Source organism: Marmota marmota, unplaced genomic scaffold (assembly GCF_001458135.2).
Source record: "Marmota marmota marmota unplaced genomic scaffold, marMar, whole genome shotgun sequence".
In the NCBI taxonomy this organism is placed as follows: domain Eukaryota; kingdom Metazoa; phylum Chordata; class Mammalia; order Rodentia; family Sciuridae; genus Marmota; species Marmota marmota.
The window spans coordinates 54,622,864-54,648,204 of record NW_025999842.1 but is presented as its reverse complement, the minus strand read 5'-3'; the positions used below and the strand labels follow the sequence as shown (position 1 = coordinate 54,648,204).

The window sequence follows — 25,341 nt, the reverse complement described above, 5'->3', positions numbered from 1 at the left end:
TGAGTCTCTGGGGAGCAGGGACTATATTTGTGATCTCTGATAGCTGATGTACCAAACTCAGAATCTGATAATTACAGGGAGTGTTCAATAGATGTTTGTCAACTTAAGTTGGTTAAACTGACTGGGAAGTTTTACTGGTTTCCTTGGAATTATGGAAAAGGCAGTTCACCTTGGGGAGGTACAGGCGAGCTAAACTGACTGAATTATATTCTTCTATTGGATTTAGCAGAGTATAACAACAAATCCCACTATTGTGTATAATTATAATGCACCAGTTTAAAAAAGCAAGTCCTTTTTTTCCTGGAGTTCCAGAAGGAATCCTTGGTTTGTGACAGATTCATGGGGTTTTCCTTTTGTGAAAGCCCCATTCCATTTCTAACTCTATATTTACAAGTGAATATTACATACTTTTCCCTTGCAGTATTAGGATCAAAACAAAATATTCTCTTAAATAAGCATTTCAGTTTTATCTGTATTTTGTGGTTGTTTATTACAGAGGGAGCACATTTTATGAATTATATTTATAACTGGGTGTGACTAAAAAGTATACTGGTAGGCTCGCATGCACGAGACCCTGAGTTCAATCCCCAGCACCACACACACACACACACACACACACACGAATATACTGGTATAATACTAGAGATGAGTGTATGAAATTAAAATTGTCAAATATGTACTGTGTATAGGGGATGGTGCTGTGCACCTTTTGGAAAGATGCAGTGAGGGAGAATCCTTTGGGGTGAGTTTGAGGCCTGCCTGGGCATAGGGTGAGCCCCCTTTTCAAAAGAAAAAAAAAGAAAAAGACAAAGAAAATCATGCTGTGGGGTCATATATAGATGATTTGTTATTTTAAAACACTTAAGATTTTTCCACTTGAAATTTTTTCCATTCAAATCTTTCTTGGGGAATGGACATTTTGAAATTCCATTTTTAATATAAATTTCTATTTATCAAATTTATTAATCTAGTCTTCACTTACTTATCTTTAATTTTAGTTTCATTTCTTTTCTTTTTCTAATTTTATTATTTCTTCCATTCTCTTTAGTTAAAAAATCCATTAACTATGTTGTCAATTATTAGTGTTAGAATTATCTACATTTATCAATTTTTTTTGCATTTTCTTTCTCTACCATGTTTGTTTCTTTATTGAGTTTACTTTTGCTAATTTTACTTTAGTTTGTTACTTTGTTCCTTTTCTAAATTCTTTTATCAAGAGGATTGGTTCATTATTCTTTTTTTCTTTTTCCCTCCAATTTTGTAATAACAACTACACATTGGCTAGTATTTGACTTAGTACATGAGCAAATCGATTTTTGTAAATGATTTGATTAGCATTGAAAGTTAAATGTGCTCCCTATCTTACTCTTTTGTCCCTATGTGGCAATTAGGTTATTCAAGGCTGATTTCATTGTCTGTTTGAGCTGTCAAATTCTCACAGAACATTTTGAAACCCTAAATTCTGGTTTCAGTTCTCTTACTTGCAAAATCACTTTAGTCACACCCGTTGACATTGCTGTAGCTTTTCATTTATATATATGTATGTGTGTGTATTTACTTGTTTGTTCTTAAATGAAACATTTAAATAAGTTCACTTTAAAACACTTTGAAGTTCCTTGATTCCATAATAGCTAGTGTTTTTTGAGTACTCACTATGTACCGAGGAATCACTTTTATGTGCCTTGTCTCATTTAATCCTCACAAGATTCCTGTAGGTTAGGTGGCATGACTCTCACTTCCCATAGAAAGAAGCTGAGGCGCTCAGAGGCTGGACACATTTTCCTGAGTCCCATGCCTAGTTGTAGAGGGATCCAGAGTTAGGGTGGCTGCTTGCTAGGGCTGGCTCTGAAGTGTGGCCTTACTACGACAGGGACAATGATACTCTTTCTTTATTCTGGGTTTTTGCACAGGTGGGTACATTTGGGTCTATTCCCTTACTTTTAGTGTACATGCATTTTTTTTGGGTGGTGGTGGGGTAAAGTTATCAACTGGGGTTTTGAAGATCAAATGATACTTTAGCAAATTCTGTGTACATTTTCTTTTACATTTGAGATGTGTTATTTCTCATGATCCTTTCAGCTTTTGCATTTTTCTTGCCTTTCTGGGATGATGAAGTTAAACTTTTGTAACTAAATTGGAAGATGGTGAAATGCACTTATTAAATAGGCAGCTTTGAACTCTCCTATACAGTATTTGAGTTGAATACCTACCATTTGTGATATAATTAAGCTTTCATAGCAGTCTTTTTATTTAAAATTCAGTCTTCTCCAGGTGTCTTTAAAAAAAAAAATGGTGGAGGGGAGGTTCTTGGGAGATCCTCCTCCTTCAATTTCAGGGCTTTGTTGCTGTTTCCCACCTGGTGACGTGACTCTGGTGAACTCTGTTGTGTGTTGCTGGGACTTTTGCTGGAACAATAAGGAATATTATATATAAATAAATTCTAGAATCCTCTTCCTGCAGAATTGAAAGTGTATTTGTTCTGATGTTAGACACTTGTCATATTCTTTTAGAATAGCACTGAAAGCAGATACTTGTATTTCCATTTTTACTACTAACATTCGTAGTAAAATTGTTTAATTCTTAACATTTATAGTAACAACCATCATTTTGGCCTCTTTTCAAGTGAAGTAGAGTGGAATTTAGTCATATTCCACCCTTATAGTAATGGAATTCCTTTGTGAAATTCAGTCATTGCTCCTTGCTCTTCTCAAATAACTGGCTTTTGTGTATGTGTGTGTATATAGGGTGGGTTATTGAGCAGTGAATGCAGAGGTACTTCTCCATCCCTTTTTATTTTTAATTTTGAAACAGGGTCTCTTGAACTTGGGAATCCTCCTACCTCAGCTTCTTGCACTGCTGGGTTTACAGGTGTGTCACTACCGTACCAGCTTAACTGGCTTTTAATAATCACATAAAGTATTATATGCTGCATTTAAAAATAGGCATTGGTCTTGGGGAAATTTTGGTGGACTAGTTGGTAGAAATTTTTTCATTTTGTTATTTTCAATAACCTTTGTCCTCCTCTCTCTCACCTTCATAAAAGTTGGACAGTGCAGAGGAAGTTGTAGGAGTCCTGTGGCAAGTACAGTGACATGGGGCTGAGGCAGATTGACTCAGGGATGAGAGGATCATGATGCACGGACATCTGCATCTCTGGCCATGATTTGCATATATATTTTAATGTCAACCATTAGATTTGGCAAACATTTATTGCTCAACTTTGTGCCGGGTGTCAGGCCTCCTGTTTGGTTTGGATGTATGTGATTTGAAGTGGGACCTCCTTACTGCAGGTCATCTTTTCTTTATATGGACCTGTTTTAGAGCCAGGCATGGTGGTGCACAGCTGTTGCCCCTGCTACTTGGGAAACTGAGGCAGGAAGACCACATAAGTCAGGAGTTGGAGGCCAATGAGCTCCTTTCTCAAAACAAACAAACAAAAAACTTTATGCAAAAAGTTATAACTGTACCATACTAGTAAAAAATATTTTAGAGGGGCATAAATTTCTCTGTAGGTAAAAGTAAAAAAATTCTTTCCTACCATTAGGGCATTTCTTTATTTTCCATTTACTTTCCTCTTCTGAATATTATAGTGAAATGTATTATTTAAAAAAACAAAAAGAAAACCTGATTTGTTGCTTAGGTAGCCCAGATCTCTCTGGTCATATCAAGCAGAAGAGTAATTTAAACAGCTAGTCAGAAAATGATATTTCAGTTCACCCTTTGCTCCCTGCTTGGTGTTCTTGTTATGTGAAAAGGGCCTCGTCTTCTGAATTCGACAGGACCTATACCCGACTCTGGTGAGTGGCCCACAGATTACCCTCAGTGTTTGACGTCATACAAGACTGTGGTTTTTAACCAGGTTTGAACTGTGCCAGAACCAGTAGGAGGAGCTTTTTCCAAATCTGCTTGTGGGAGCTTCACCCTTGCATCTCTTGAGTCAGAATCCCCAGGTCCCAGGGCCGGGCATGTAGCTCTTCGCAGATCTCCTTGGGTGGCTGATGTACAGCCCTGATCAGGAAGGAATGATCTGTCAGGTGCCCTTCCTCTAGCATCCAGGAATGTCTGCAGAGTTTTCCCCTGGAGCAAGAAACCGCCGTTATGTTTCTATAATTTAATGCTCATTAAATAGTACTGCATAAATAATATCCATACAAGAATATCAAAATGGTCCTAATTAATGAATTCTCTCTCTCTCTCTCTCTCTCTCTCTCTCTCTCTCTCTCTCTCTCTCTCTCTCACTCTTTTTAAGAGGTGGGGCTCACTGTGCTGCCCAGGCTGGTTCCAAATTCTTGGGCTCAAGTGATCCTCCCATAGCAGCCTCCCAAGTAGCTGGGACTAGGGGCGTGTGCCATCTCGCCCAGCTTCATTTCCCTTTGATGCCTCTGTGTATCTCCAACCATCTTAGTCAAACCCTAGAATGGGCACAATGTTTCCTTAGACATTAAATGCTGGTAGTCAGAGTCAAAACTTGTATAGCGTATGACAGTCATGAGAGTGGGGCACCATCACTTGGTAGTTCACACCCCGCTGTGCACAAGTCAGCTGGGATGGTGTGGAGCTGATGGCCAGGGCCACACCCCTCCCCGTGTCACTCGCTGTCCTCCAGGAGCAAGGTGAAGGTAGAACGTGCAGTCGCTCAGAAGCTGTCAAGCGTAGGCAGACCTGCCTGGAGTCGTCTTTGGTGTGGGTTGTTCATAACTGTTTGTTTCGTAAACTTGCCTTCCTCTCCCAGCTCCTCTCCACATGGAGGAGTCCTGTTTTAGAGCACAGTGTTTGCTCTATAAACAAACACTGGTGGGAGGGAGGATGGAAGAGGTAACAGATGGGTGAGTGAACGAATATGTCTTGGAAGGGAGGAGAGTATGGGAGGCGAAACAGGTTTCTATAGGGTGTTAGGGAATTTATGTTATGGTTCCTCTTGTGGCAAACAAGAGCCTCAGGACCTCACATACCCATGCGCCTTCCTGCTGCAGGAAGGATCCCTTTCCCTCTCTGAGTGGCCCGTATTCCCCGTGGCACATTGGCCTGGCCACGGCCATGGGGCCACTCTTCTACCCCAGCCTGCAGGTCCTTCTCTCCCCCTTCGCTGAGGATCTTGACTTGCCCTACCCATTTTTCCATTTAATTACAGCCTGGCGTGGTTTGCCACTGCTTTTTGTAAGGTCGTTTATCTTCCCCAGGAGATGGCTGCCCTGTGTTCTCCCTGTCACTCCAGCACCTAGGAGGACAGCACCTGGAGCCTGTGAAGGAGCTCTGCCTTTCAGCCAGTGGCTTCATGGACCACTGGCAGATTAACCTCTGCCCCCGGCTGCTCAGCACAGGGGCCAGCCCATTGTTTCTTTGACCTGGTTCTAGCTGATTAGACTGTTTTCCTAGAGGGTTTGCTAATGGTCTGGTGGGAGGAGGGTGGGGGACATAGGCTGGTTTCAAAAATTCCAAAGATCTAGCAAGACTTGTTTGGGGGCCTCTCCCCTTGGATTCAGGGGTTGTTCAGTGGACTTAAGGTCTGGTTTATCCAGACCAGCTGGAGTGCCTGCCCTTGCCGAACAATGTACTGAGGGTGGGAAAGTGCACCCAGCAGCTTTCTCCCCTCCCTCCCCCACTCCCTGTCCCCTCTATTCCCCCAGTCTCTCCCATTAGGGAATTTCTAGTATCACAAACTAGCCTGTACCGTCCCTGCTGTGATTTTTGCTACTCAGCAGAATGAGACTTTTTCTTGATTCAACTGTGGTTCATTGGCTAGTGTTTTGGTGTCCAAGAAATACCATGTTACAGATCGATATCTAATATTTGGGAAGCCATGCTTGCCATTTTTTAGCTTGCAATTTTATGACCATATTATTATAGTTGTGCTCCTATGTATGTGGCCTGCGTGGTCTCTTCAGCTCCTGTTTCAGAAACAACACTTATAAAGAGATACCATTTATTTTTGGCTCTGTTTTAAAAAAGTAGACTTTAAGTGTGTTACTTCTGGGACTTGGATTTTTAGAGCAGATATTGTGAAGCCTCCTTCTAGTCAGTGGAGCTGGGACCAGGAGTCCTAGGTAGGTGTGAACTTGGGCATCACATTTGCACCTTCCTCCTCTTCTTATTCTTAAAAACCTGATTAGTTTGTTTACCTGATGATTTCCATGTCAGAGAATGGTTTCTTAAATTGTCCATCTTTGTTTGTATATAGTATGAAGACTTTTTGCAGCTAAAGAAGATTGGGAGTGTACTTATGAATAGCAATTGTCATTTTAATCAAGAAAAGTAGTTACATTGCTGGCTGCAGTTGGCACACACCTGTAATCCCAGTGACTCTGGAGGTTGAGGTAGGAGGATCCCAAGACAGATTTAGCAATTTGGCAAGACTCCAATCTCGAAATAACAAATAAAAAGGCTGAGGATGTACCTCAGTAGCAAAGTACCTTTGGATTCAATGCCCAGCACCACTGCTCTCTCTCTCTCTCTCTTACACACACACACACACACACACACACACTAATAAGAAGGTGCTGAAAAGCAACATTTTAAACATGACAAGAGGGCCTTGGATTATGCAAGTATAAAATTTTTGTCAGGCTGCTCTCTGGAGAGAGTAGATTGTCAGGTTCTCTTGACTCGGGGGAGAAAAAAACAACAACAAAAAATCTTGAATGGATGGTGGGGATCTAGCCCAGCCCTGCAGCTGAGGGCTTAAGGTTTCATGCTGAAGCCTGAGGAGGGCTGGGATTTCTCACTTTCCCAGAGCACTGAAGTCTAGCCACAAATCCCAGCTTCAACCATTTGCTGGCTTTATGATCTAGGGTATAATATTTTAAATTTGCTGTGTCTGTTACCTCAATTGGAAATGAAGACGTGAGTCATAGCTACCTGGTAGAGTTATTGAGAGGATTCAGAGGGTAACTTACTTAGAATAATGCCTGTCACATACTAAGCACTTGTTGATTTAGTTATTATTCAGCTACAAGCAATAAACAGATCCCAAGCACCAGTGATTAACACATGCAGCCATTTATTTTTTTCACACAATGGAAAGTTCAGAGTAGGCAGCTCAGGGCTGGTGGGTAGTTTCAGAGGCCATCAGCAGACTCTGGTATTTCCACTCTTCTCTCCTTTGTGTGTCTTTGCCACCTCACAGACACAAGGTGGCTGCCTCATCTCCAGCATCATTCTTAGTTTCAAGGCAGGAAGAAGAGAAAGGTCAGAGAGCACCAGCTTTTCTCCAAAGCCCCCATTCATCCACTTCCAATGGAATCCTGTTGCCTAAAATTAGATGCCATGACTTATTAGAGGTGAAATTAAATGCAGTTTTTAAAACGGGTATATTACGGCCCTCCAAAATATCAGGGTTGTTATTGGTAGGAAGAATTAGGAAAGGGATATTGGATGGGCAAACCAGCAGTGCCTGCCACAGCACTCAATATTATTTCTGTAGAAATTGTCCTTGAATGGGGCTTGTCCGCAGACATAGGGACCTTGGAGGAAGAAGGCTTTGGGATCCTGATTAGGAAGCAGAGAACAAGCAGCCTTGGTGGGGACCGATTCCTAGAGGAAGAAGCAGCCTTCATTTCCAGGTCTTCCCCAAGTAGATTTGGACCTACGCTGACACAGTCTGTATCCTTCTCCCCCTGCTCACCTGCTCTCCCCTCCCTGCCAGGGTGCTTGGGGAGTACCTGGGGGCAGCAGCAGCCTGTTGGCCCCGCCAGCCTTGAAGCCAGGCTGCAGGACTGCTCGGCTGTCCAACAGGCGGGGTGACATGCCTTTGGGGGTCTGTCAGTGTCCTGCTCTCCCCTGGCTGCCCTTTCCCCTCTCCTCCTCACATCTGGGCCTACGCACTCCCCTGGTTTTATTGGCATTCCATTCCCATCTGAGTGCTGATGAGATGGAAAAGGGCCTTTGTCTGAATTTGTCAGCAGGAGAGAACTTGGCTCCGCTCTTGGACCCAGGCACGGTGTTTCCCATCCGCTGTGGCCGTCAGGGGAGTGACGTGGTCATCACGGTGCTCAGCAGTCAGGGCTGCTGGCCATGGGGAAGGGCAGGAGGCCAGGTGGCATCATCTGAAACTCCTCCCCCACCAGAAACCTGGCGCTTTCTCAGTGTGGGAACAGCTACTTAACACGCGCTTGGCCTTCGTGACAGGCCTTGCCGGGCACCTGTCTGTGAGCCCCTGTGGTGAGGAGCCCAGGACCAGCCAGCCACTCCTGTTGGCTGTAGTCTCACTTCCCTTCCAGAAGCAGCAGACTCCCGTTAAGAAGGGGGCCGGTGGCACCTCAGGATGTGCTGAGAGTCTGTGTCTGACTTCAGAGGCCCTCAGTGTAGAACCAGTGCAGGTGGCTAAGGCCAGCTCATGACCAAGGCCTACGTGCCTGGGGTCCTGTGAGGACCGAAAGTGGCACCTCTGGCCTCTCCTGTGAAAAGGGGACTCTCTTTCTCTGTCAAGTGACTTGTAAATGCAGTGTCTCAGCAAGCCATGCTAGTTTTTTTTTTTTAGAAATCTACATTTAATTTATTTAGACTATTTAAACTTCTCAAACCATCTTTTTTATAGTTTCAAATTTCACAAGTAAAAGCAAATACTACTGTGTTAGACTGGTTTAAAGGGATAATTGTTGAAAGATGATTGTCATTAAAAGATTAGATACCTATGTGCATCCATAGGTTTGTAAATAGAAACCTTCACATAGAAAACATTCAAATAGCTTAATTCTCAACTGGGGATGTGGCTCAGTGGTAGAGTATGTGCTTGGCCTGCTCCAAACTTTGGGTTCAATTTTTAACACATACTATCCCACCCTCCCAAACTCTCCTTGATCAGCCTACTCCCTGCATAGTCTCCTCCTCAAAGGTAGCTAATATTTTTACTGTCATATATCTTTTCTGATTTTTTTCTATGAATTTCTATTTACCTATGAAAATTATCCTTGATACTGTATATAGTGTTATGCTGTGCAGTATGCAACTTTGTGCTTTTTACAGAACAGTGTATCTCGAAGATCATTATATATCAGTACATTTATACTTACTCTTTTTGTTTGCTGCATAGTATTCTATATTGTATCATGTATATACATAGGTTTAGTCCTTCCCCTATTGTTGGACATTTAGGTTGTTACCAATGCTTTTGTTTTAGGCTTTGTTTTTTGTTATTATAATTATGCCGTTCTTATATTTGTCTTTCTCCAGGCTAGATACTAAGAAGTAAAATATTTTAGGCATTAGGTACACACATTTACTTTTTTGGGGGGTGAGGGGTGCTGGGGATTTAACCCAGGGCATTTTATCACTGAGCTATATCCCTAGCTCTTTTTGGTTTTTATTTTGAAACAGGGTCTCACTAAGTTGCATGCTTAGGGCCTCAATTAGTTGCTGAGGCTGGCCTTGAACTTGCCATCCCCCTATTTCATCATTTTGAGCTACTGGAATTACAAGAATGTATCATTGTGCCCAGCTAGAATTTTAATAGATACTCCCAAACTGCCCTCTAAAGTGGGTGTACTAATGTACTCTTCTAGCAGCAGTATATGACAGTTTCAATATACTTTTTTTTTTTTTTGTACTTGGGATTGAACCCAGGGGTGCTTAACCACTGAGCCACATCCCCAGCCCTTTTTGTATTTTTGTTAAAGATAGGGTCTCACTGAATTGCTTTAGGGCCTTGCTAAGTTGCTGAGGCTGGCTTTGAATTCACTATCCTCCTTCCTTAGCCTCCCGAATTCCTGTGATCACAGGCTTGCACTACCATGCCTGGCTCAATATATTATTTTATTTGACATTTCTTTCTGTGCTTTTAGGCAGTTTTTAATGTTAAGCTCTTCTCTATATTTGTATTATATAGCATGTTTTGGGGCTGTTTTTAGTATGTGTGTATTCATAATGATTTTAATTTGAAATAGTGACAAATACAACATCACTCTTTATCACACTAAAATAACCGCAGTACACTGAGTCGTGGTGTCACCCCTGGGGCCCTCCTCGAGTGAGCTCTGAATAGATGATGATGCTGTTAGAATTCTGTTGCTATTTTTTGTTGACTTAGTTGGTTTCCTTCCAGGTGTCCATCCTCCGAGTCCTTTTCTTGGTAGCACACAAGCCTCTCTGTGTTAGTCAGCTTTTGTCACTACAACCAAATGCTTGACAACTAACTTATAAAAGTAAGGTGGATTTTGTCTCACAGCTGTAGAGGTTCCAGTCCACGATCAGGTGGTCCCATCACTTCCAGGCCTCTGCTAGCGATGGCAGGCAGCAGGGGCATGGAGTGTGGGGCAGAGCAGATATGCTCACCTTTTGGCCAGGAAACAAAGAGGAAGAGTGAGGGGTCCCACAGTCTCAGAGCGTAGCCCCAGTGACTTGAGGATCTCCCACTAAGCCCCACTCCCTGAAGATTCAACCATCGTCCAATAGAGTCACTCTGGGGACCAAGCTTTTAATACATGACATTTAGGTGACATTTGGCACCAAACTAGGTTCCCCCTCCTCTTTTCGTCTTCAGAAAAGTGACCCCAGTTCAAGGGTAAATCATGGAAATTCCATTTTCTTTGCCACTTGAATTCAGGAATAAGCATGTAATGCCGCTCTGAGCCACAAACTATGGCAAGACACCTGCAGAGGAGCTTCTAAGGAGTCCCTCTTAAGAAAATATAGGTTGGAGGGTGCTTCCTTTTTGTCTTCCTCATAGTGGCACAGCAGTGGCCACCACCTTATGATAGGAACAACATGCCCGGAATGGGAAGATGAAAAGAAACTGGGTCCCCTGTCTGGTCTGCCAGTTGGTCCTCCATCTGCTTTATCAGTTGGGATTGCTTTTAGCTGTAGGAAACAAAAAATTAACTCAAGTGGCTTAATGAGGGAGTTCTTTCCCTTGTTTTTCTTGGCTCAACTTCTCAGCACTGTCATCAAGGTTCAGATTATTTAACCTTCTTTGCCGTTGTTTGTTACCTCCTGGTCACAACATGGCTGCCACAGCTCTAAGGAGAAGCAGTTCTAGTTTAGCAGAAAGCAAAGGCCTCTCAGTGGACTTGCTCTTTTATCTTATTGCATGGTCGCATGGCCATTTTTACCCCAAGGGTGACTGAGAATCATGTAGCAAGCCAAAGAAAGCAATTTTAGACCAGCCATGATTTACTTCCTGGTACAATCTTACCCAAAATCTTGAGGTTACATAAAAAATTATCTTGCTACTTGAGCCATTTTTTGTGTGTGTGTGCCACTTGTAGCCAAAATAGTTCTAACATGTAATTAAACAAATGGGAACATAATGCCAATAATTACCGTGCTTCTTCCTTAGGGCATGGATCTAGTCATATGTTCCTTGGATCCTTATTTGCTATTTGTGACTTTCTAGCCTATTTGTGACTTTCTCTGCATTTTCGGTTAGCAGTCTTTATTTTCTTTTCGGAGACTACCTGTCTCACCCTTGGCTCTGGCAGCTGAGCCAGTTATCTCAGGCTCCCAGAGACAGGAAGAGTCAGCTGTCTTTGGCTGGAACTATGGAGACAGGATGCCGGGGACACAGAAGAACCCAGCTGAGAGTTTTGCGATCACCTCTGTGAGAGGGCTGTCCTGGCTGTTCATGTTTTGCGTGTGTCTCTGTTTCTAGTATCTGAGTGCCTGACACACAGCTTACAGACTAGCTTTCCTTTCTTCTTGAGTCTTGGACAGCTAATCTGGCTCTTGTCCAAGGGGAAGCAGGTGGAGGTGATCTGGGGAGGAAAGCCCAGCTTCTTTATAAAGCATGGTGGAGCACCAGGGGCTCCCAGAGGCATCCTGCAGCTGAGCGTATCTCACCCCTGACAGGCACATTTCTGGGTGGGTGGAGGAATACTGCAACGTGGCAGTACAGTGATGGCAGTCTCCGTGGAGCGTTGGGGGCATGCCAGGTGCAGAACTAAGTGTATTATATCCATTATCTCACTTAGTCTTCATAACAATGGTCTGAGAGAGGTGGCATGGATATCCTCAATTTACAGAGGAAAAGGAGGTTAAGCAGTTGGGTCATGGTCACAGGGCCAGTGGCAGAAGCAGGACTTCAGCAGGCTGATTCCTGAACTCTGAGCAACCACAGTGATGTATTTCCTGCCAGCTCAAGCAGGCTCTCTCCTGTGCCCTGCATTCTTCCCTGGTGTCATGCACTCCCAGGGGTCCCAGCTCACCTTCTAACCATCTTGCCCACCATTTCTGTTACACCTTGGCCTATAAACCCTGCCTGCTCTTTAAATCCTATGGAAAAAAATCCTCTTTTTCTTATAGGAAGTTAATTGGACAAAGTAGAAATAAAGTTTCTAGTATGGGTAATAAAAATTACCAAGCTTAAAAGGCCCAAGAAATGATTTTGTGCTACAGACCTACCACAGTATAATAATGCCCGTCTTACAGAGAAAGCAGGGATTGTTGGATTTGTACTGCATTGAAACCTGTATAAAGTTTTAAACTCTTTTTTTTATCAATTTAAGTTGACTCATACATATGGAACTTGAAAATGAGCTTTATATTTTTTAAAGGCCAACTGTTAAAATTCTGTTTCATGTATGAATTACAGGTTTTGTGTTTGGCTTGTTGGTGCTGAGATTTAGTCCTGAGACAGTTTTGTTGTTGGAGCTGGATTCCTTTATCTCAGAAATTACTCAGTAGAAAAAACATGTCATTCAAAGTCATTTTCATGATTTTCTGATGGACAGACATGTTAGCGCCTTTCAAACAAACTACAACCCCCATTTAATAAGATTCCTTCTCTCATGAGCTAAAATATGTGCTTTGACAAAGCAGTTTCCCAGTCTCTAGTTCTTTTGTTGGGGTTCACTGTTGCAGAACAGTGTGCTCCGCTGGGCAGTTGGGGTTGGTCCTGGGGCTGGATAGTGAGCGAGGCTGACAGAGTTGAAGACTGGCATCTCAGAGACCTGGGGAAGCAGCTGTCCTTCTGTTGGCATGCCCAGGGGACACCACAGCATCTCCCAGGAGGACCTCAAAAGGGGCTGTGCCTCTGAGGTCCAGAGCAAGAATCTGCCTCCTCTTGCTGTCTTATTGTTGGAACCTAGATAGAGTGACTTGATTCTCCTTCATAGGAGGTGTGAATTACAGACACTGCACAGCATCCGTTGGATCTCCCAAATAGTTGTCCTTCTGAAAGGGACCTCAGCATTTCACTTTAAAACCCTGTGGGATGGAGGGCGCCCACAAGAATTTCCTCTCTGTAGCAATGAGCCCGAGTCAGTCCTCACTTCTGTGAGCATTAGCCACTGCTTTTCTTCTTGTTTATGTTTTATGCCAACCAACTTGGCTTCTTGAGTTCCCCAAATTTCTGTGCACTGCAGGAAAAAAATCAAGAGCATCAACATTTTAATCCTGATATATTCCATCTCACCTCTAACCCTATCTCAGAGAAATGTGCATAATTTTAAGGGTGTAGTGTGCTACTTTGAAAAATCATATTGCTATGAGATTCTTTGCTTATGGGCCAGATGAAGTGGTTTCCCCTGAATTGTTTCAGGGCTGATCTGTGCGAACACTTTCTTTTTCTTTTGGTTCATTATATTAGATGATAGTATATTTAGAAATAATATCTGCAGCAATGGTATCAGATACTTATGAGAGACAGATTAGGCTGATTCATTGTTCTGTTTAAAGAAGAAGCGATAATTCTTAAACAGTGTAGCACATGGCATGCAGATGCATGGGTTATATTGTAGCACCTGGATGTTTTTACTTCCTCTTTGAGGTTGTCCTATCCTGGCTAATTAAAGTGGTAGCACAGACAAGTTAGATGAAGGGAGGGTGGAGACACTGCCTGTCACGAAAAGCAGGGAGGCAGTACATTTCACTTTGTGTGCTGAGGAATATAGGCACTGGGGATACCAGGCTAGGGGGCTGATGTCAAGAGACCTGTGAAGGGGGCAGGCCCTTATGGAGGGCCTTGCATAGTAACCGAGATTTGGTCCCAGCCCATGGAGTTGACCAGGAATGACGTGTCCAGTGTATTGAATTAGTTGATGAATCTGTAAGCTTGTTAAATGAGTAGACTTTAAAAAAATGCCTCATAATGGATGCTGTGGGACTTAGCATCATTGTGTTGTTTTGAAATTTTACGATGTTTGATGAAATTAATGAATCATAGCTGTAGCAGATGGACATGAGACAGTGGCAACAGCTCCCTGTTGGGTGGGGATGAAGTGTTTTGGTGGTAAGAGGAGGAGGCAGAGGTTGCAGGCTTCTTCCTCCGCGGCCTCTCGAAGCCAGAGGAGTGCCTGGGTTGTGTGGGTAGGTGGCTGATCCTGTGGGTGGTGGGCATGTGGGGGGCTGTGACAAAGCTCTTGGCTGCCTTGTGAAGTTCTTTTGTCTGTGTTATTAGTTTTGGACTCCCCAAAATCTCTGCTTAAAAAGCACAACAGTAAATCTGTCTGGGTATTGTTGCAGTTGAAATTTAGAGAGGTTAAGTGAGATGTTGAAGAATATGCAACTCAGAATGGAAGATATGGCATAACCCCTAAATGTGTGACTCCAGAACTCATGTGCCTTCTGTTTTACTGCACCTGTGCCCTGCCTGATGGCAGTTCAAGAGACTGGCCTTTTCCCACCCTGTGTCGCAGGCTTCTGTTAGCAGAGGGACTCTGCACAGATCTGTACCAGAGTTGGCAGAATAGACTGTAGGGTCTATCCTCTGGAAATAGTTATTTTGATTAAGGAATGTCTCACTCTTGATGGATTTTTGCCTTTACTTTTGTGCCTAACATCTTCGATATGACCTTCACATCGATATGACCTTCACATCATGATGAAGTCACACTGCGGGGGCATCGTGTGAGGCGGGTGGGAGTGAACAGTCCTAACAGCTGTACACCTCTGCCTTAGTTTCTGTGTGGTAGTTACAGTCACATACATCCCGCTATGAGAATCGGTTTTTCTTCCTTCCTTCCTTTCTTTTTGGAGGTGGGTTCTGGCTGTGTTGCACAGGCTGGCCTGGAACTCCTGGTTCTCCGTCTCACCCTCCCTGGTAGCCGACCGAGTCTGTTGGCCTGCGCTGCTGTGCCCAGCTGTTTTTCTGTTTTGACTGCTGCAGTATTTTAATTCTGCTAAACCCCCTGTTTTGAGGTGAGAATGTGAGAATTTATAGTTGTATTTGTTTCCATAAGAAAGGAATTAAATGAGGCATGCAAAGAATGGTGAAATTCAAGTTGGGTCTATTGTCTCACTAAAAATTGTACCCTGCACGCCAGTCAGTTTCCTGCTTGGGTTAAAGCACTGTAGGTCATATAGGATGTCATCATTGGGAGAAGCTGGGTGAGGGGCATGTGATCTCTGTACTGTTTTGTCAAGTTCTTGTAAGCCCATTGATCCCAAGTGGCCAGCTGACCTGACCTAGCTCCATTATTCAAAAAGTCCATGTGGTCTTTTCAATGAATTTCAGGTAAACTTAAAATTCATATGTTCTCTTCTCTATATGTGTTTGGTATAGGTGTGTGATTTTCCTTTTGAAGAAAAATTAAAATCAATCTAGCACTTATATCAATCTGCAACTATAGATAAGCTTCTTGGTTACGTCTAACATGTTTGCCATATTTCCATTTTAAAGGGGTGAGATGATCTTCGAATAAGAGCCGCAAAGTGAGAGAAGGATATTTTGGACTAAAATAGGCCTGATTATACCTGTGCAATTTGCAATGATAATTTTCAAGTTTGCCTCTTGTCACTAGACCATGAGATCTTTGAGCGGAGGGTCAAGCTCATTCACTAGGCACCTAGTGTGGGGTCTGGCACCTTGTAGATGTCCAACAATTGTTTGTAGAAGCCCTTCTTCTTGAAGCACTATTTATACTGTACATGTGTTCATAGTGCACCCAGCACTTACCCGGGAATATGTGGGAAATATTTGCACCAATCAAAGACACTGGTGGTTAGAGCACTGAGGGTGTGTGTGGGTGGAGGGGTACTGGGGATTAAACCCAAGGGTGCTCTATCACTAAGCTACATCCCTAGCCCTTTATTTTGACACAGGGTCTCCCATACGATGCTGAGGCTGGCATTGTTCTTGGGATCTTTCTGCCTCAACCTTCTGAGTTACTGGGATTTGCTTTGTTTTAACATGTTCAAAATCCTAAAATGGGGATGGTGCCTCACTCAGTGGTAGAGTGCTTGTTTGACATGCTGGAGGCCCTGGGTTCAATTCTCAGCAACACAAAATAAGAAAGGAAAAAAAAAATCTTCAAATTGTCTCCTTTATGTATGAAAAATATTATTCATCTCCCAGCAAATTATTTCATCTTAAAAGAGTAAAACTAACAGTTATGCTTTGGCCAGTTGCTTAAGTAGCTAATTTTGGAAACTGGAGATGTCTTTCCATAAAAGGAAACTGAGACCAGCAAATAACAATGTGAGCTGAGTTAATTTTTGTTCGTACTGTAATTTCTGCCAGTTTGGAGGGCTTTCTCTGTGGATGCTTCCTATGTTTAATCATAAAGATGTCCATTTTAGTTTCATGAACCTTCTCTAGAAAGGAATTTTGTTTTAATTTCTTACAGCACAAGGGTCTCTTGAATGCATGGATTTCTAATGCATCTGATGGTAAGAATGTAATTCTAAACATTCATACATAGTGATGATTTAAAAAAAAAAAACCCAGAGGGCATGCCATATTCAGTTTCAAATGGATCCTCTTTACTGTATTATTAAGGGGACATAATAAATGTCCTATATTGTTGGAAAAAATCTAAAATCAGACGAAATGCACATTTTAAAATAATTTTATCAACATGCAGGAATCATTTGGCTTTCTATGGAAATGCAAATATATAATGTAATACCATTGTTTAAAGAAGATGAAGTACTTGGTAGAATTCTAATAAAATATGTATAGTATCTGTATGCTGAATATTATAAATTCTAGTAAAAGAAATAAAAGATCATCTAACTAGTTGGAGAGAAATTCCATGTTTGTGGATTTTTTAAATTAAACCCTTATCTATCTATCTATCTATTTATTTATATGTGGTGCTGAGGCTTGAACCCAGCGCCTTGCATGTGCTAGGGGAACATTCAACCGCTGAGCCATAACCCCAGCCCCCATGTTTGTGGATTTTAAGACTTAACCATAATAAATATGCCAGTTACCTTGTGCACTGATTGATAAGTACAGCAATGTTTTTGCAGGGTAGCTTATTCTAAAATTTATGTGAAAGTGGGTGTGGTGATGCATACCTGTAATCATAGTGGCTTGGGAGGTTGAGGCAGGAGGATCACAAATTCAAAGCCAGCCTCAGCAACTTAGTGAGACTCCTTATAAGCAACTCAGCAATACTCTATCTCAAAATAAAAAGGGTTGGAGATGTTGCTCAGTAGTTAAGCACTCCTGGGTTCACTCCGGGCACCAAAATTAATTAATTAATTAATTAATTAAAAATGTGAAAGGAGAAAGGTCATATAATCAATAAAAACAACATGGAGGCCAGGCATGGTGGCACACACCTAGCAGCTCACGAGGCTGAATCAGGAGGATCATGAGTTCAAAGCTAGCCTCAGCAAAAGCAAGGCGCTAAGCAACCCAGTGAGACCCTGTCTCTAAGTGTGTCTCAGTGATTGATTGCCCCTGAATTCAATCCCCAGTACTTCCCCAAAATATGGAAAAATAAAAATGAAATGTAAGTAATTACTTACTCTTTCCAATATTAAGGCTGATCAGATTTTGCTACAAATAATCCCAACATTGTGGTACTAGGGGATGGGTAGAAATAGACCCGTGGAACAAAATGGAACAATTAGAATTAGACTGTCTAAAATATTCTCAGTTTTGACAAAGGAACAAAAACAATTTAGGGGTGGAGATAGAGGAGGAGGGGGATAAAGAGGAGGGAGAGGGGGAAACCTTTTCAATAAATGATGCTGTAGCAATTAAAATATCCATAGGTAGAAGATGAGTGTAACCTTAGCCTCATACCATATGCAAAAATTAGCTCAAATGGATCGTGGCCTTAAATATAAAACACAATGCCTTAAAACTTAAAGGAAAAAAATTAAGGAGAAAATGTTTAGGGTCCGGGACCAGGCAAAAAAGTTCTTAGACTTGATGTCAAAACACAATTCATCTAAAAGACAGGCAAAAGGTATTCACAGACATCTCACTGGAGAGGACACGCAGATGGCCGATGAGCATATGAAGATGTCTAACATCATTCTGCCACCAGAGAAATGCAAATTAAAATCATAATGAGATATTACCACATACTGCTCAGAGTGGCTGAAACAGATAACGACAACACCAAATGCTGGTGAGGATATTGAAAAGCTAAATTATGTCTCTATTGTTGGTAAACAGTTTGGCGCTTTTATCTAAAACTAAAAGTGGAATTGCCATATGACCCAGAACTCTCAGACATATAATCCCAGAGAGATGAAAACTTGTATATGTGTTCATAGTGTCATTTTTAGTAGTCCCTAAACTGGAAAGCACCCAGATGTCCTTCCTCTGGTGGTTGAACAAACTAGGACACATCCATACCATTGAATAAACAATATTCTGTAATAAAAAGAAACAAACTACTGATGGACAGAACAACTTGGAACAGTCTCAAAGTATGCTGCATGAAGGGAAAAACTGAGGTCAAAAGGAAGCATGCTACATGATTCCATTTATAGAAAATTCATGAAAAAACAGTTTTAGAGCTAGAGATCAGATTAGTGGTTGTCAGAAGTTGAGGACCAGGTAGGCATTTCCTTATAAATGTAGCCTGCAAAAGTCTTGTGGTGAGTTTATATTGATTGGGGGCTGGTTCCAGAGTGACACAAATTCATATGTAACTGGTGAAACATGTGTGCAGAGTGTGCCATTGTCTTTTTCCTGGTTTTATTCTACTATAGTTTTATAAGTTGTTAACTTTGGGAGAGGCTGAAGGTGAATGGGAACTACCTGTACAGTTCTCTGTATCTTCTTGAAAATCAATAATGACTTCAAATTTTAAACAAACCTGATATTTCATCTTCACATTTGAAAAATTCCAACTTATTTCTTGGTTATTATTTTTCAATACATGCATCGTGCTGTCTTGCTGTAGTTCTAAGAAATCATGACACACTATTTGTGCTGTAGCCCAGTTTTGTTATAGCTCTTTCGCTAAAAAAGTAAGCACAGGGCTGGGGATATAACTCAGTTGATAGAGAGCTTGCCTTGTATGTACAAGGCCCTTGGTTCAATCCCCAGCAGCAGCAGCACCACCACCACCAACAACAAAAAAGTAAAAAGCACATGCTTTAATTTTACTTTTTTCAACCTTGGTTTTTGTTTTTGCTGCTAAAATCCATGAATTCTGCCAGGTGCTGTGTAATCCCAGCAGTTTGGAAAGCTAAGTCAGGAGGATCACAAGTTCAAAGCCAGCCTCAGTAACTTAGTGAAACGCTATATCAAAATAAAATATAAAAAGGGCTGGGAATGTGGCTTATTGGTTAAGTGCCTCTGGGATCAATCCCCAGTGCGGGGGGAAAAAAAAAAAAAAGTCCATGAATTCCTTAGTTTTTGTACTATTATTGCCTGATTTAAGAAAACCCCCCACAGTCAGCAGGTCATTATTTTAGAGTTGCCTAGGGGTAATTTTTAAAAACAGCATTCCTCTTATGTGTTTTCCTGCGTGACAGGTGCAGTCAAGAGAGCAGCACAAATGCAGGGGATGGAGCTGATGCTTAACAAGAGGTTAAAGGGCTTCCAGCAGATTGCCAGGAATGTTTTGAATATCCTGTGTGATCTGGGTGGGTTTGCCTTGGGATTGAGCACATAAAACTGGAGAATTTAGCTGAACAGATTTTTAAAATAACAATGGATGTGGTGGCTAATGTTCAAATGAAAGAGTTACTTAAATGAAGTCAGGCCAAGGAGTGTAATCAAAAGATGCCCAACCATCCTGGTAGTTTTACTTTTGAAAGAAGTTCTGAGATTAGTGATTTTTGATTTGAAAACCAGGTTTTATATTTGTTCCTTACCAATTAATCTAAATTCCATTTTGACATTTAGTCCCTTAGGAAGTTAACAAAGGGTTTGAGCTGGAGCTCCGAGTGGAGCTCTTATCTGGTGTACCTGAGCCTCTGGACTGAACCCCAACATGGTGGCAACAGGAGGTAAATAAAGGCATGTGACGTTAGTACAGGATCCTTTGTCTTCTGTTGAATTTAATGCTTTCGTGATCATTATGAGAACATACTTTCAGATGATTGACAAATGATTTAGAAGCTGAGGTAGCTCTTTCCAAGTAGATATTGTATTTAGACACAGTGATATATGCAGACATGTTGTTTTGGAGGATGATGTGGCAAATTTTATGGATTAAATTTTCAAAAGATCATTTGAAACCTTGGAACTTAGGGTTATTTTAAATAATAATATCCCCTCTCATAGATTAAAGCTTTCTATACTTATAATTGCCAAATAGTGAATTCTGATAATGATATTAAGATCAAAGTGTCTGCATTCTCTGTTTATTAAATAACAAAAGTAAAACTCTGAATTTTTAAGAAGTACCAAAATTGTTTTTCCATTGAATGTTACAGTAATTTTAAGAAACAAATGGTTTAGACCAAACAAAGATGGACTGAATTGATTCTGCTTTGCAATATTCTCTTGAATTTAAAAGTCAGTTAAAAAGCACTTGGAAAGAAACTCCTTCTTTTTTTTTTTTTTTGGTTGTTAATTTGGATTGAAAGAAGGCAGGCAGCAGAGAACTTCAGAACACTCAGTATTGCTTCATTTTAAATTCCTGTTTTCTGGGTCTCCTGAGTTCTCTCAGTGCCAATCAACACATGCAGGTGGCTCTGGAAAGTTACTTTATGGTCCCTTCTACAGGCACTAACCTGACCCAATAGGAGGCCCTACCTTGAGATCAGATTGGACCCAAATGAGCATCTGTCATTTGATAATCTCCAGGTATCTCAAGCTCTCAACGAGAAGCTAGAGGTTTCTCAAGTATCTAGGTTACATACTTGGTTAGATAAGCCAATTCTAATTTTACTAGCACCATCATTCCTGCATTTATCATATAAGAAAGAAAAGGCTATAAAGCTTCAAATATTTTTTATATGGTAAAGGTAAACATAAAAGACTACATTGTATAGAATTTGTGTTCAACAAAAATATATAACAGAATTGTAGATCAAAATGTTTTTGACAATGTGCCCCGTGTGGAGAGGTAAGAGATACATCAGATCTCAGTTTTATTGCTGGATAAACTTGGGCACACATAGAGCAGGTGATCTTGATCCCAATGGGGAATTTGATGGAGAGTTAGACTCTAAGCTCTGGCTTTTTAACTCCTGCTCTTTTTACAGTCCAATGATTGAAAACCCAGGGGTGACCTGAATTAAAAAGAAATGTGTAGAGGGTCATTGGCTGTAATTTCATCTTCACTGTGGTCCTTAGGGTGTGAGGCTGCTGTCCTGGAGGGATCACAGGCAGGATTTAGCTACCCTGCTACAGGGATGAGGAAAAGTGGGATGTTGTTTTAATCTAGTTGGCAAATCTACATCTGAAACATGGTGGAGAAGGGGTCCATGTTTAGGCATGGTTTTTAGTAGCACTTAGAAGAAAGGTAAACAGGGGTTTCCAGGAAGGCGGAAGGCAATTTCATGTATACTGGTGTGCTGGGAATTCTTAGCAATTGGACGAGTTGAGGCGGGCAGATGGCTCAGCTGAAATCATCACAGCCTTTCATCGGGGCTTCTCACTCGTCACAAATATTTAGTAATAGCCCTTTCTACTCTGAAATGGGAATTTCATAGACAACATATCTAACTGTAAGATAACACCCTAACTGTAAGATCAAGAAAAACAAAGGGATTTTATAACTCTTCATATTCACTGCTCAGGCAAAACTTTACTTCCTAGCAGGTGCTATGTGTATGTGGAGTTACCAGGACAAGAAGCCTACTGACTCAAATTCTGTGAGGGGTGGTGTGGGCAGTAATGTGACTTTCAGAAATGGTGAACAATTCCCGATAATGGTCTAAACCAAGATTAGAGTGGTCTTTGGATTTCGATTTCAGCCCTATTCCTGGATATTTTGATGCACATTAAAGTCAAGCATGAATGTTGTATTTTTTCGGTGGAAAAAAATTATGTGAAAAAGGTTTAAAAATTTTTTAAATCAGTAATCTCTCAGGATGTAGGGCAGTGTACTGTCACACACTTGCAGGGTGTCCAGTATCCCAGCTGTCTGTCCACCTAGTGCCTGGTGTCTCTTGGTCATTGCTGCAACTAGGATGCCCTATTCATTTCCAAGCTGCCTGCTAGGGAGAAATACCTCTGCTACTGAGCACTATTCATTTCCTGCTACTTTGTTTTTCAGAAGCAGGCATACTCTGTCATACCTTTTCATTTTATCTGCTTTCATAGGTGGAGTGGGTGGGAAGACAAAAATCTTTGTACTTTGGGGAAGTGTCTCTGGAGAGTTGTTGTTTTGGTCCTGGGGACTGAACCCAGGGCATTCTGCCACCCAGCAACATCCCCAGCCCTTTCTATTTTTTTATTTTGAGACTGGCCTTGAGCTTGCTGTCCTCCTGCTTCAGTCTCCTGAATCACTGGGATTCCAGACATGCTGCACCACTGTGCTCCGTGTGAGAGAATATTTGAAAGAATTTTTTATATTAAATTCATAAAGGGAAGATGGGATTTTATCTTTAATAGTGCCACCTTGTGGCACTCTCCTTGTTTTAAGTACTTTTGTTTCATTTTTCTTTCTCTGTGAAAATGGCCCAGAAAAGAAAAAGACCACGTGTGAGTGATATAGATTTGCCTGACAACTTGGAGACTTGTTAAAATTTTCCTGTGCAGCCTTTCCTCAGAAGTGTCAGTGTGCTACTCGATTTATGGGGCTCACACTATCAGTTATTTGTCTATTGTTATGATCTTCCTAGGAAGCAGAAATGGCTTTCAGCTCTGGCTGTTGCTCATTGAGAATCGTGTTGGATTCTGTGGATCTGGCACTGGGCCCATGCATCTGTAGGGTTAAAAGCTCCCTAGGTGATTCTGATGCAGGACCATGGCTTAAAAAACACTGAAATAGACTAGTGCATGCAGATCAAAGAATTCAGGGAAAGTACGCAACAGCCGTGCTTCACTCCTTAGGAACAGTTCGTAAAGGGGCTGTTTCTGTTTGGAGTCAGGGAGCCCTTGCAGAAGCCCAGGAAAACTGGCAATCCTGTTGGCAACAAGAAGTTAAGCTTTCAAGGATTTAGCTCTTCAGGTTCATTCTCCCAAATGCCATCTAGACTCCCACTAGTCCTGAAATAATTGTGAATAGGAATCTAACTGTTCTCTGCTATGAAAGCCCCTCAATACTGGGATTTTAGAGAAGCCCTTTCTCCTTTGTTGCTTGGAAGCTACCAAAACAGTGTTGATCATTTCTCCTGCTTCCCCACCTCCCTCTAGTTAATTCGATCAAATAAACCACACCCTCATGTGGAAATTTACAGCATACATTAGCATATCAAAGAAGGGGAAAGTCCTGTGGTTAACAAGACAAAAAAATCCTTTAAAAAACTTTGTTTGAGATAAACAAACTTATTTGCATAGGAAGGGACTTTTTGCTCTGTACCTACAGCTGAGCAATTTTTTCCTTAACCCTAGTCTTGGTGGTGGTGGGGGAACTGGCCAAGTCCCTTTTGATTCAGTAATTTTCTTAGGATTAATTTCTGATAGCCAAATTTCTCTTCCATTTGAAGTTGGGCTTAATTAACAAATGGAAAGTTTGGCAAAGCAGTTTACTAATTCAAAACTATATCCCTCTGCTTTCTTTGTGTTGCTGAGTACTAAAATCTGACCTGAAAGGAAGAATACTGCTAATATTCAAAGGCCCCATGCAATATAACATGCTTGAGTTTGTGCTAGGGGAGGTGTCTCCTGCATAAGGAAAGTGACTCTTCCTCTGCTAATGAAAGTGAGGCAGTTGCTTTACAGGAGGTTGAAAGGAAGTCCTTTAAGGGCTAAGAGTTAGATTTCTTGTTATTTTTAGATTGAGTTAGCCATTGGCTTCACTGATTTGAGGTTTGCGTGGTAAATTGTAATTCCCAAGTACAGGAGTACAGAGCATTACTCTGAATGAATGAACTCTGTGCTTCCAAAGGCTACTTGGAACAGTGAGAGGAAACAACCACATGACTCACTTTTGTTCTTGAAGGTTATCAAGGGAGATTCGTTAACTCCAGAATCAGACCTGAAGTGTGGTAGTGTCACAGAGCTGGGATTAGAGTAAGGAGAGGGTTTCTAGACCTGATGGTGCTACTGACCTCCTTGGTGACAGTAGCTGAATCACCGTCTGTGCATATCAGCAGGTGTGAATTATTGGCCACTAGGATACTTTTCAGCTTCAAAACTGAATGAGTGCTTGAATTCTTCTAGCGTTTTTTTGGTTTGTTTGTTTTTTGTTTTGTGAGTGTGTATTTTAATGGCCTTTAGATTGGGTTTAATAAGGCTCCATACAATGAAACTTTACCTTTTAAATTGGAAGTGAGCTGCTTTGAGGGAGTTTGGCTGGGAGAATCTCCAACAGAAAAAGAGCTTAGGGGGCAGTGGCATATGGTATGCGTAAGGGATGCATAGGAGACGCCTTTAGAGAAAGGTTTATTATTGTCTACAGGCAAAGGTTTTTCTCCACTAGAATTTCTTCTAAAGAACTTCTGGCTACTTTGTTTGATATGCCTTACCATGTTCATAAAACATTTATATTGACCTTCTACGATATTTTTTCCCCGTAAGAAGAGTTACCTGCATACCTGCTACCTTCCAGTTTTTAAATCTCTCAATCTTTTTTACACAGGTGCTTTTAGATAAGAGGAACCTTGTGTTCTACTGTTGTCCTTCAGTTACTTTCTTTCCTGCAGGTTAGATTGACAGGTACTTAGAAGTGTCATTGCTGTGTGTGTCTGAGTTTTATAGAATTGATGTGTTCTTTAAAACGGTAATCTGGTTTATTTAGTTTTCTGTTCTGGGGAGCAGGGGGTAATACAGTTTTCTGAAGGGTCATGATTAAGTTCTCCTTCATTTTCTTATAGCTTTGAGGATCCATTGTCATGGAATAATTGTGGGGGAAAAAAGCTAGAAGCATTTTTGAATGGTAACCTTCAAAGTTAAATAGTATTTGAAAGTCCATAATTTTATCTCTTTTACCCCACAGCTTAAGCCATAGTATATTATTTTTTACTCCTTGAATAACTGGTACCAATAGACTCTTACCTATTCTTTGTTATTTATATTCTGCAAATTCTCAAGTTGAAAAGATGTGTCTATTAATAAGATTTCTCCATGCTTCCTCTAGTGCTACACGCTGGCCTCATAATGCCACTAGGTGGCGGTATGACCATTCTTTTTCCTCTTGGAAAACTGGTTCAAGAGAGGCT

General features: G+C 41.4%; 1 protein-coding gene across 2 annotated transcripts in view; it reads left to right on the top strand.

Annotated features, from left to right (window-relative positions):
• The window catches only part of Nhsl1 (NHS like 1), a 232,675-nt gene that overhangs the window by 65,833 nt on the left and 141,501 nt on the right, over positions 1–25,341 (top strand). The gene's annotated exons all lie outside the window — the stretch shown is intronic.